Consider the following 10,328-nt stretch of genomic DNA (forward strand, 5'->3'; position numbering starts at 1 on the left):
CAAAGAAGCTGCATATCGCCTTGTCTACTACATTCCACTGACCAACTAGGGGAACAGTAGACTTATATGACCAATCACAACATATAGAGGGTGGGATTTTGGAGGTCCTTTGTCTGAAATGTATAAAAGCTGTAAGATTTTCAAGGCTCTGGCCCTATCCTAATGTCAAATTTTGCTTGCAGACCAGGATGGGGTCTGCTTCTCGAGATTCTAATAAATAATTCTTTCTATGAGTGATCTCTGAGTAGTCAATTTGGGTAGGTCTTTTTGTCCCAAACACTTCCTTCCTTCCTTCCTTCCTTCCTTCCTTCCTTCCTTCCTTCCTTCCTTCCTTCCTTCCTTCCTTCCTTCCTTCCTTCCTTCCTTCCTTCCTTCCTTCCTTCCTTCCTTCCTTCCTTCCTCCTTCCCTCCCTTCCTCTCTCCTTCCCTCTCTCCCTCCCTCCCTCCCTCTCTCCTTCCCTCCCTCCCTCCCTTCCTCCCTCCCTCTTTCTCTCAGTCTTTCCTTCATCTCTTCCTACCTCTTACCCTCCCTTCGTCCATCCTCCCAAAGACCACTGACTCAAATAATTGAGATTTCTCAAGGTGACAGAAGAAAGCAATTTTATTGCAGTCTCAAAAGAAGGTCTTCTCTCTCCTAACAAGTAGTGAGACCAGGAGAGGAACATTTAAGAAGGAGAACACCACATTTTATACCCTTAACTCAGAGATTTCCCTACTCACTGCTCCCTTCCAATGCTAGTGATGGAAGGGGCAGGCTCACAATCTAGATGACCCAAAATACAAAAAATAAGGAAACAGAAATTAACCAATACAAAATCACAAAAGTATTCATAACCTTATTTGGTATAATTCCTGTTGATATGGCAAAGTCTCACCATAGCATTCAAAGGAGAGGGACTCAGAGTTCTTGTTTTTAAGGTAGATGATTTTTGGTAAATGAAACAGGCCTAAAGTTTGAACAAATTTATCCTAGGGACTCTGAGAAGTATTTACTTATCACACTCAATCCCTCATCTTGTATTTTATATCTTCTTTATCAGTATCCTTGTTAGGGTTCTTCCACAGCAACAAGGGCCTACTTTTGATTTCTAAGAATTATTAACTTGATAGATCCTGCAGCCTGGCCCTCTATTCTAATTATCTTGGATAATGTGTCGTGCATGGAATACAGATTGGGAGTAGGAAAAACCCTACTGAATGTTATGAGGATGCACCATAAAATTTGCTTCTACCAGTTGTCCCCCAAACAAGACCACCATGAATTGTTAAAGGGCAAAGTCCAGGTTTGAACAGGAAAATGTGCTAACTTCTTAAGTCCTGCAGTAATCCCCATAGGAGGAAAAAGCAGGGACACGGTTATAATAGTATCAAAACTGGCCCTTCAGACCTTAGTCTGAGAACACATACATGACAGGATAAAACATCCTTAGCTCTATTTGACTTCAGGTAAATGTCACAGTTTTTAATTAATTATGTAGCAACAATTCCACCTTATAGCCATACTCAAGAATAATCAGGTGGATTCTTATTCAAAAGAAGACTGGGGAACTGAGCCAGAAGGATCCCATTTTAAGTAGAAGCCAAAGTTGTCCTCATAAATCTTGCCCTGATACCAAATTCCATCTGTAACAATTTAGGATTACATTCTTCTGAGTAGCTTGTGGCATATTTCTTTCAGATGGTGGCTTACTGGCTTGATGATCTATCAGACAATCATACTTGAATTTAAAACTCCAAATAATATCAGCTACAGTCCCAAGAGATTTTATCTCAAATAAATAGCAAATCTTATTACTCAAAGCTTCAGGTGAATTTAGCTCTGAAGGATCACATATTCTAATTTACAGAGTGAGGACCTCTCCATTCTAGTAACTATTAAATCTCCTTTTTACTCTTGTTCTATACACACTATAATTGCCAATTGTAGTTTTTGACATAATGAATAATCTTAGAATTTTCATAAGTAACAGCCAAATGGTCAAATTCATGGTCAAAACCCTCTAACTCATAAGCAAGGGTGGAAAAATCCAATCTCCTAAATTACATTTACTGACTTAGTAAAGCTGATAACAACATTTTATTTATTTATTATTATTACTATAGCTTTTTATTTACAAGATATATGCATGGGTAATTTTTCAGCATCGACCCTTGCAAAACCTTCTGTTCCAACTTTTCCCCTCCTTCCTCTAACTCCCTCCCCTAGATGGCAAGTAGGCCCATACATGTTAAATATGTTAACTTACATGTTAAATACAATATATACAACAGGTTCTTTAGCACATTTTCTGTTCATATTCTAATAACATTCAGAGTATTAGATAACAAACCAAATATGGGTTCTACAATCTCAGAAAGAAGCCATTTCTTATCAATTCAGATAGAACAGAACCAATCTGTATCACAAGTTTAACATTCCCTAAAACCTACCTAGATGTTCCATTCAAGCAAAATTACCTTTTAGTTGTTTTCCTAATTCACACAAATCTCTTCTCTTTTGTAAACAAAGAAAGACTAAAGTTTCAAGGTGGTAGCACAGGATGGTTGAGCAACTCTGAAAGAATTATTATTCTGAATGAATTCCAGCATTTTAGCCAGGTATTTCTCTAAGATAGCAACACAGAGGCTGAATTCTTATTTCTCACAAGCTTGTTAACTTTTATCACAGAACACAAAGTGCAAAGTAGACATCCACAGATAGACACACAGAGAAATCTCCTATTCCAGCTTTTACATACACATATAAGTGTAACATACTCAATTAGCCCTGGAACTGTCTTCCCCATATAGAGCAACAACATTTTATTATTTTTCTTTTATCTCTCCCTTTATTTTTAGGGAGTTTTCTCCTGATTCTTAAGTTTTTATTCCCCAAGGGGCAGTCTATTGGTATCACAGGTTTAGACTCTGACTTAATTTAGCAAGGACTCCGGCAATCCCAGGGCCCCCATTCAGCCTAGCTTACTAGATGCTGCCCCTTTTGTTAGATCGATATACAAGCAACTACAGAAGGATCATTCTTTTCCCTCAGTCACTAGATGGTTTACTAGGCACTACCCCTCTCTGAGGGTATCCTGAAGTCAGGAAGACCTGAGTTCAAATATGACCTCAGACACTTAATACTTCCTAGCTATGTGATCCTGGGCAAGTCACTTAACCCCAATTGCCTCAGAGGGGGGAAAAAAAGCTTTTTCAGCATTTGTTAACATAATTGTGTTTTTAAATTATTTAAATTTTTAAATGGCCTATTATGTTTATAAATTTCCTTATAATTAATCAACTCCATATTCCTGATATAAATCCTATCTGGTCTTAGTTTCAGACTTTTTCAGTCATTGTATCGTTTTTGCTAATATTTAATATTTTTGTGTCATTGTTTATTATATTGGTCTATAGTTTTCTTTTTCTACTTTTTCTCTCTTGGTTTAAATATTAAAAGCATATTGCTCTCATAGAAAGTGTTTTGAAGGATTCCTTTTATTCATATTGTTCCAAAATAGTTATATAATGTTCATTTAATTATATTTTTAGTTAATAGAATTTATGTGTAAATCCACCAGGTTCTAGTTTTTTCTTTTTCTCTTTGAGAGTATTTTTTTTTTAATTAAAAAATTTAATTGCTCAGTGCAGGGGTAGGTAATGGGATGAGGTAGGATAGAGGAAGAGACAAACTAATTTTTTAATAACACAAAGGAATATTTATAATGTGTTTGTTTCAATGGATTTTTTTTCTGATAATGGGGTATTTAAATTGTTTTTAAAAAACTTGGATATTTATATTATGTAAATATCCATTTTAACTACATTATCAGTTTATTGGCACAATTTCTGATGTTTTATTACTTTCAATTGTTATGAATTTTCCTTTTTCATATTTTGATAAATATTTGCATTTGGTTTTAAAATCAAAGTTGCTAACTGTTTATTTTGCTAAGAGCTGTTTATTTTTTTTCAATTCAATGTTTTGGATTTTTTTTTTGTTTGTTTCTTTTGCTTTCAGTACTCTCAAAGAAATCAAAGAAAGAGGAAAATGACTTATATGTACAAAATATTTATTTCAGATCTTTCAGTGATAGCCAAAAATTAAACTAAGGTAGTATCCTCATATTGTGGAATGACTAAATGATTTGTAGTATTTAGCAATGAAACAATAAAATGGATAGTTTCAGACTTAAGTGAGAAGACCTTTGATCTGATCTAAAGCAAAGTGAATAGAAACTAGGAGCACAATTTATATAATGTTGAAAAATAATTTTGAAAGACTTTAAAACTCTTATATCATTTTATGAACTTTTGAAATATAGGAGACATGTATTTTTGAATATAGTCCTGAGAGAATTTATTTTGATGGGCCCTGTAAGCATGTATTGAGCTATTTTATTTTAATTGCTCAGTGCAGGAGGAGGTGATGGGATTAGGTAAGATAGTGAAGGAAACAGATTAATTTTTTTAATAACATAAAAGAAGAATATTATGATATAATGTGTTTGTTTCAATGGAATTTATTGTTTGCCAGTGGTGTTGCTTTGAATTAAAACTTAGAATCTAATGACACAGCCAAAAATGAATGAGGAAAATATTTTACTTTATCTTGCTACTAAAAAAAAAAGTAGTATTTAAGTGTACTGCCTTAATCATATAGGATTGCTATTGATAGTATTATAAAAATGTATCAAATGCACAGGATTTAAAGGGGACATAATTTGTGTTTTCAAATGATTGCATTGCTAAGACATGCTATATAGTAAAATGACATTTAAAACTTTTTGCTAATTTTTTCTTTGATTTTCAGAATTTTTACCTTTGGTTCTTGGGGTTTATTGATTTTTTTTGCTTTTCCAGCTTTTTTTTAAAATTGCATGGCCAATTTATTGATCAATGTTGTTGATGAATGAATTTAGAAATATTAAATATTTTCCTAAGGATTGATTTAGATCATCCTAGAAGTTTTCATATATTATTCATCTTTATAATTTTATTTAACCAGATTTCCTGTTGTTTCTGTGATAAATTCTTTGATCCATCAATTACTTAGAATTTAGTTATTCATTGTCCAATTAATTTTAAATCTTGTTTTCAAAGATCCTTTATTGAATATAATTTTTATTGCATTGGGATCAGGGAGGTCTTTATGCCCAAATACAGAATCACTTTTTTATAAAGGTGCCATGCACAGTTGAGAAAAAGATAAATTCCTTTTTCTTCCTGTTTAGTAATTGCTAAAATCTGTTGTCTCTAACTTTTCTAAAGTTCTATTAAGAGCCTTAATTTCTTTTTTATTTGTCTTTTTTATTATATAGTCTTGGCCTGAAAGAGTATGTTCAGGTCTCAAATTATTATAGTTTTAATCTCTTTCTCCTGAAATTCGATTAATATATACACACTTGTATATATGTATACATATTATATATCTGCATATATAATACATTTAAGTATGGATATTGACTTATCTAAGATGCCTTTATGCATAATGTAGTTTCCCCGTGAAAATGTCTTTTTTTTTTTTTTTTTTGGTATTGCCCTCAAATGAAATGTTTCTACCCTTGCTTTTTTGAGTTCACTTGAAGCATAGTAGATTTTGCTCCAGCTTTCTTTTTAACTCTCTATGAATCTTTATTTTTCAAGTGTATTTCTTGAAAGGCTTCCTCTTGCCAGAATGCATTTCCTTTAGGCCTTTATCACCTTTCCCAAAGACTGTTGCAGTATCCTCCTAATTGGTCTCCCTGCAGCTAGTCTCTTTCCTCTTCAATATATCCTACACTGAGTTGATAAATTATATTCCTTAAGTGTGGGTCTGACCATGTCACCACATCCTTGAAGAAGATCAAGTGGTTCTCAGTTGCCTCTAGAAAAAAAAAATACTAACGTTTCCAACATTTAAAACCTTTCACAATTTCCTTCCAGGGTAGTTACATGTTCTTTTCCTTTATACACTATTTGTATCCTAGTCAAACTGACCTTAGCGTTGCTGTAACATGAAATTCCATCTAATTCTTCATTTTATTTGTATAGGCAGTTCTTAAATATTTGGAATGCTCTTCTTCCTCATTCACCCTCTTGGAATAACTAGCTTTCTCCCTCCCCACCCCCAGTGACATTTTCTAACTCCCCATTGTTAATATTTCCTCTAGTAATTTTTTTTAAATTCTATATACTGTATCCTTGTTCCAGGGATTTTACTTGACTCTGGCAATACAAATATAAAAGTGAGTACCCTCAAAGATCTTGCTTTCTATTGCTGTAGTATAATTTTTCATAAATCAGTAAATAGAGGATGTATAGAAAATAAATACACAGTGATGTCAGGTTGGGGTAGTAACTGTCAAATGGAGATGTACAGATCAAAAAAGTCCTGACATATAGATTTAGAAAGAAAATAGATTAATATTTACCATGTTTCATTTGACTTAGAGAATCAGGAATTATATTCATGAATTGGACAAAGCTTAATTCAAAGTAGAAAAAATGAAAAGAAATACAGAAACAATTTCATGCTTAAAAGTTCCATAAAACACTTTCAAGTATTAAATTATCCACTAAAAAGCATAGCAATTAGATTCTTAAAGGAAAAATTAAAGGAAATGCAAAAAGGGTTAGAAAGACAATAAGAGATTTCAAATATTACTATCTTTTACACAATCTATCTATCTATTACACAATATTAAAATTCGGAGAATGCAGAAAAAAATGAAATTCATATACATAACTCCATATTAGTTAACAGATATATTAGGGAAATTTTTATTCAAACTTGCATGATGGTGCTTTCATGAAAATTGATCATGTCCTACAATATATGTCCTTATAAACTCTGTGAATAATTTATTCTGACTCTTACTGTACTTGACTTGGGTTCCTGAGGAATGCTGGCTACATCCTCTTTCAATATACATTTTTTCCTCCCCAAGATTTTAGGAGTATCCTTAAAGATTTTTCTCTAATGGTACAGCTTGACTTCCTACCCTGATGTATTTTACTAATATCAATCACTAGTTACAATATCTCTCTTACATAGGTCCTCAGTTTCATTTAACCAATTAACAAACTATTTTTTTTAAAAAAGGGATACTTACTAAGAAGATGGAGGAAAGAAGTACAAATCATGTCCCAAAATACTGATAGCATAGAGACCACCTAGGTCTTTGGAGAGAGTGAAAGCATTTGCTAAAAGGTTCCATTAAGTTTATTTCTAAATGTGGCATATCAATGGATAGAATTAATTCCTTGCTGATAGGACTGGACCTCTTTGATGAGGAATCAATTCACTATTAGACTAGATCATAGCCATTCTTCTAAATTGTGGATTAAGCTTGGTTGTACACAAACTATACTGTGGACTTTAGCTCCTAAACCTCCAGAGGATCTTTTGACAGTTTTTAAAATTAAATTTATTTTATTCTAAACTTAGGAAGTAAAACAAGCATTTCTATAACATAGTAGCATAGAAAAAAAAGATCATTATATATGAACTTGCAAATCTCCTTTTAAATATATAATATGTAACTTTTCCCCCATTTGCTCTCTCCCTCTAAGAGTTGGCTATGATTAGATACAAATATATGTATGTATGTGTGTATACATATACATATGTATGTAAAACTATTCCATACATAACTCTTAAATGAAATAATGAATAGTGAAATGAACAGAACCAAGAGAACATTTTATACAATAATAACAAGAACAACTTTGAGTGAATAAGTCATTTTGACTATCATAAATAACCAAATTAATTACAAAGGATATATGAAAGAAAATGCCATATGCATCCAGACAAAGAACTGATAAATAGAAATATTGAATGGTATTTTACACTTTTACAGCTATATTTACATAGATATAGATACACATATATGTATGTATACATCCATTGCCATACATGTATGTATAAATATATGTATTTGTGTCTAATGATAGCCAACTTCTAATTTTTTAAAACTCACAAGGTCACAACTTAATCATTTTAATCTCCAGTCTATATTCACTGAAAGCAAGAAATAAAAGACACAACATAATTTACATGAAGTCCATGTGCTCATAACTTCATGTTAATTCAAGTTGAGGGAGAAGGAAGATAGAGAGCCATGAGTTCATGGGTTCATGTCTAAGTTCCTTTTCCAATGTAGAAGTCAACAGTTATCTAGTTTTCTCTATTGGATATCAGGAAGGGGGGAAAAGGACCAACTTGCCCCCATAGAATTTTGTATGTGTTTATCAATTTGGCTTACTGGCCAAATTTCACCACTTGGTTGGATTATCAAAAATGATCATACTCAAGTATTTTCTGAAGTAAGAACATCAGCACATAGATGAATATTCCCTTCATTGTTATAGACAACAACCCATCTGTACATTTTCAGCCTGTTTGATTTCTTACCCACATTCTTCCATGGAATCTTCAGAGAGCACCCACTAAGCATGCTAGAGGCCTTCCTTTAAGTTTACTGCAATACATAGTTGTTTGTTATCTGTTCTTGTCATGTAACTGGCCAGCCTCTTTTTTGGATTATTCATTTCCTTAATTATATTCCTCCTATCAGTTCTTGCACATGGATTATCATTGGAAAAAATATTGCATTTTACTTTGCTCACTATGCTTCTCCATTCCTTTTTTGGTCATCTGAAAATTCATTGTGGTTTTTTCCAAGATTCACAAATAGAAAATTACTGGGAAAACATTTTTGTTAAAAAAAAATGCAATGCAGTATATCAGAATTTCTGGGATGAGTAATATACTCAGAGACATATTGATATTCTTGGGTACTTATGTCAATAAAAGAGAGATAATGGGAAACCTAGTGAGTATAACATATGATTTTTAAATAAAAATTTATAAAATAAGCCAATTAGTAAACCCCCTAAAGCCAATGGAGAAAACTGTAAGAGACAAAATAGATAAAATCAAATGTAGACAAAATCTTTATGTACCTAAAATAATGCATTCAGAATAAGAAGGAAAACCGGGGGAAATTTTTTAATTAAATGTAGAATCATACCGAAAGCTGGAAAGAGCCTTGGAAATTATTTAGACCTTTCCCTTATTTTACAGTTATAAAAGGAAACTGAAATTTATAGGAATAAATGCTTTACCCAAAGTCACACAATTAATGAATGAGAGTCAGAATTTGAACCCGATCCTTAGACTCCCAGATCTAAAGCTTAAAAGGCTTACACAAATTTATAAGAATCAGAGCTATTCTCCAAAGGATAGATTAAAGAATATTAAGGCATTTATTGAAGAAAGAAATCATTAACACAACTATCTAATTGGTTAAGATGATAAAAGATGCTAAAAGGAAATATTATTATGGCTGCAAGAAAATTGGTATGCTATTATATTGCTGATTAAGTTGAGCAGTCTACCTGGAAAGCAATATAGAATTACACAATGAGAATTACAAAAATATTTTTATACTTTGAGCCAGTGGTTTCACAGGCTAAAGACTAGTGCAAATGTAATAAACTAATTGGGATAAATACAATTGAAGTTCAATATTTCAAGCTCAATGTGAGTCAGTAGTGTGATAGGAGAGCTGAGAAAGCTAATGCAAAGTTGGACTGCACTAAGAGATAACTATTCAAATACTTTTTTAAAATTCAGGAATAGGGAGGTAATAGTACTTTTGTACTTCACTTTAATCATAATTCCAGCTTTGCCTTTATTTCTGGCCATCACATTTTAGCAAAAGTATAAATAAGCTGGAGACAAGCAGAAAAAGACAGCCAACATGATGTTCAAGGAACTAATTCATATTATAGTAGACTCCTTTGAAGAGGTGGGCAATTTCTAATCTAGAAGATAAGAATAGAGGGATGTGATAGTTATTTTGGAGTACTTGAACTGTCAAATGTAAGAGATATTAGACTTGGCTGCAGAGGGCAAAACTAGGAAATATGGGTGGCAGTTTCAAAGATGAAAATGTAGGCTTGATATAGTGGCTAGATGACCAGTTCTTGGGCATTGTGAGAAGTTTGTATTAGATGAGCTCTGAGGTCCCTTCCCCATTGGATATTCTGTGATTCTCTGTGACTTGATAGAATCAGGAATATAGAATAAAGAACCAAAAGAACTTTGACTGAACTATGTTAAATAAAGATATTAGACAGCAATAAAACTTATAAAAATACATAGAGTGACTTTATTATTCCTCTTCAAAGTTAATATTTATGGGTCTTGTTTCTTTTAGAGAGCTGATTGATTATGTATATATATTTCTATGTATAATCATTTATAAATTTTTTTTCATTTTGTTTACTTTTTGATTTATGGTAATTTTTGTACCTAAATTTGATTGCTTATACTTTTTATGAAAGTTAAAATTAAATTT

At 32.3% G+C, this 10,328-nt stretch overlaps 1 protein-coding gene across 1 annotated transcript in view; it reads right to left on the minus strand.

The window, feature by feature from the left end:
• PUM3 (pumilio RNA binding family member 3) overlaps positions 1–8,450 on the minus strand; it is a 56,112-nt gene extending 47,662 nt beyond the window's left edge. Inside the window, exon 1 of the mRNA XM_074282824.1 lies at positions 8,378–8,450. The gene's annotated coding sequence lies outside the window, so the exon portion shown is untranslated. The remainder of the gene's footprint in view (positions 1–8,377) is intronic.
• Between the last annotated feature and the right edge of the window lie 1,878 nt (positions 8,451–10,328).

This window comes from Sminthopsis crassicaudata, chromosome 1 (assembly GCF_048593235.1).
Source record: "Sminthopsis crassicaudata isolate SCR6 chromosome 1, ASM4859323v1, whole genome shotgun sequence".
In the NCBI taxonomy this organism is placed as follows: domain Eukaryota; kingdom Metazoa; phylum Chordata; class Mammalia; order Dasyuromorphia; family Dasyuridae; genus Sminthopsis; species Sminthopsis crassicaudata.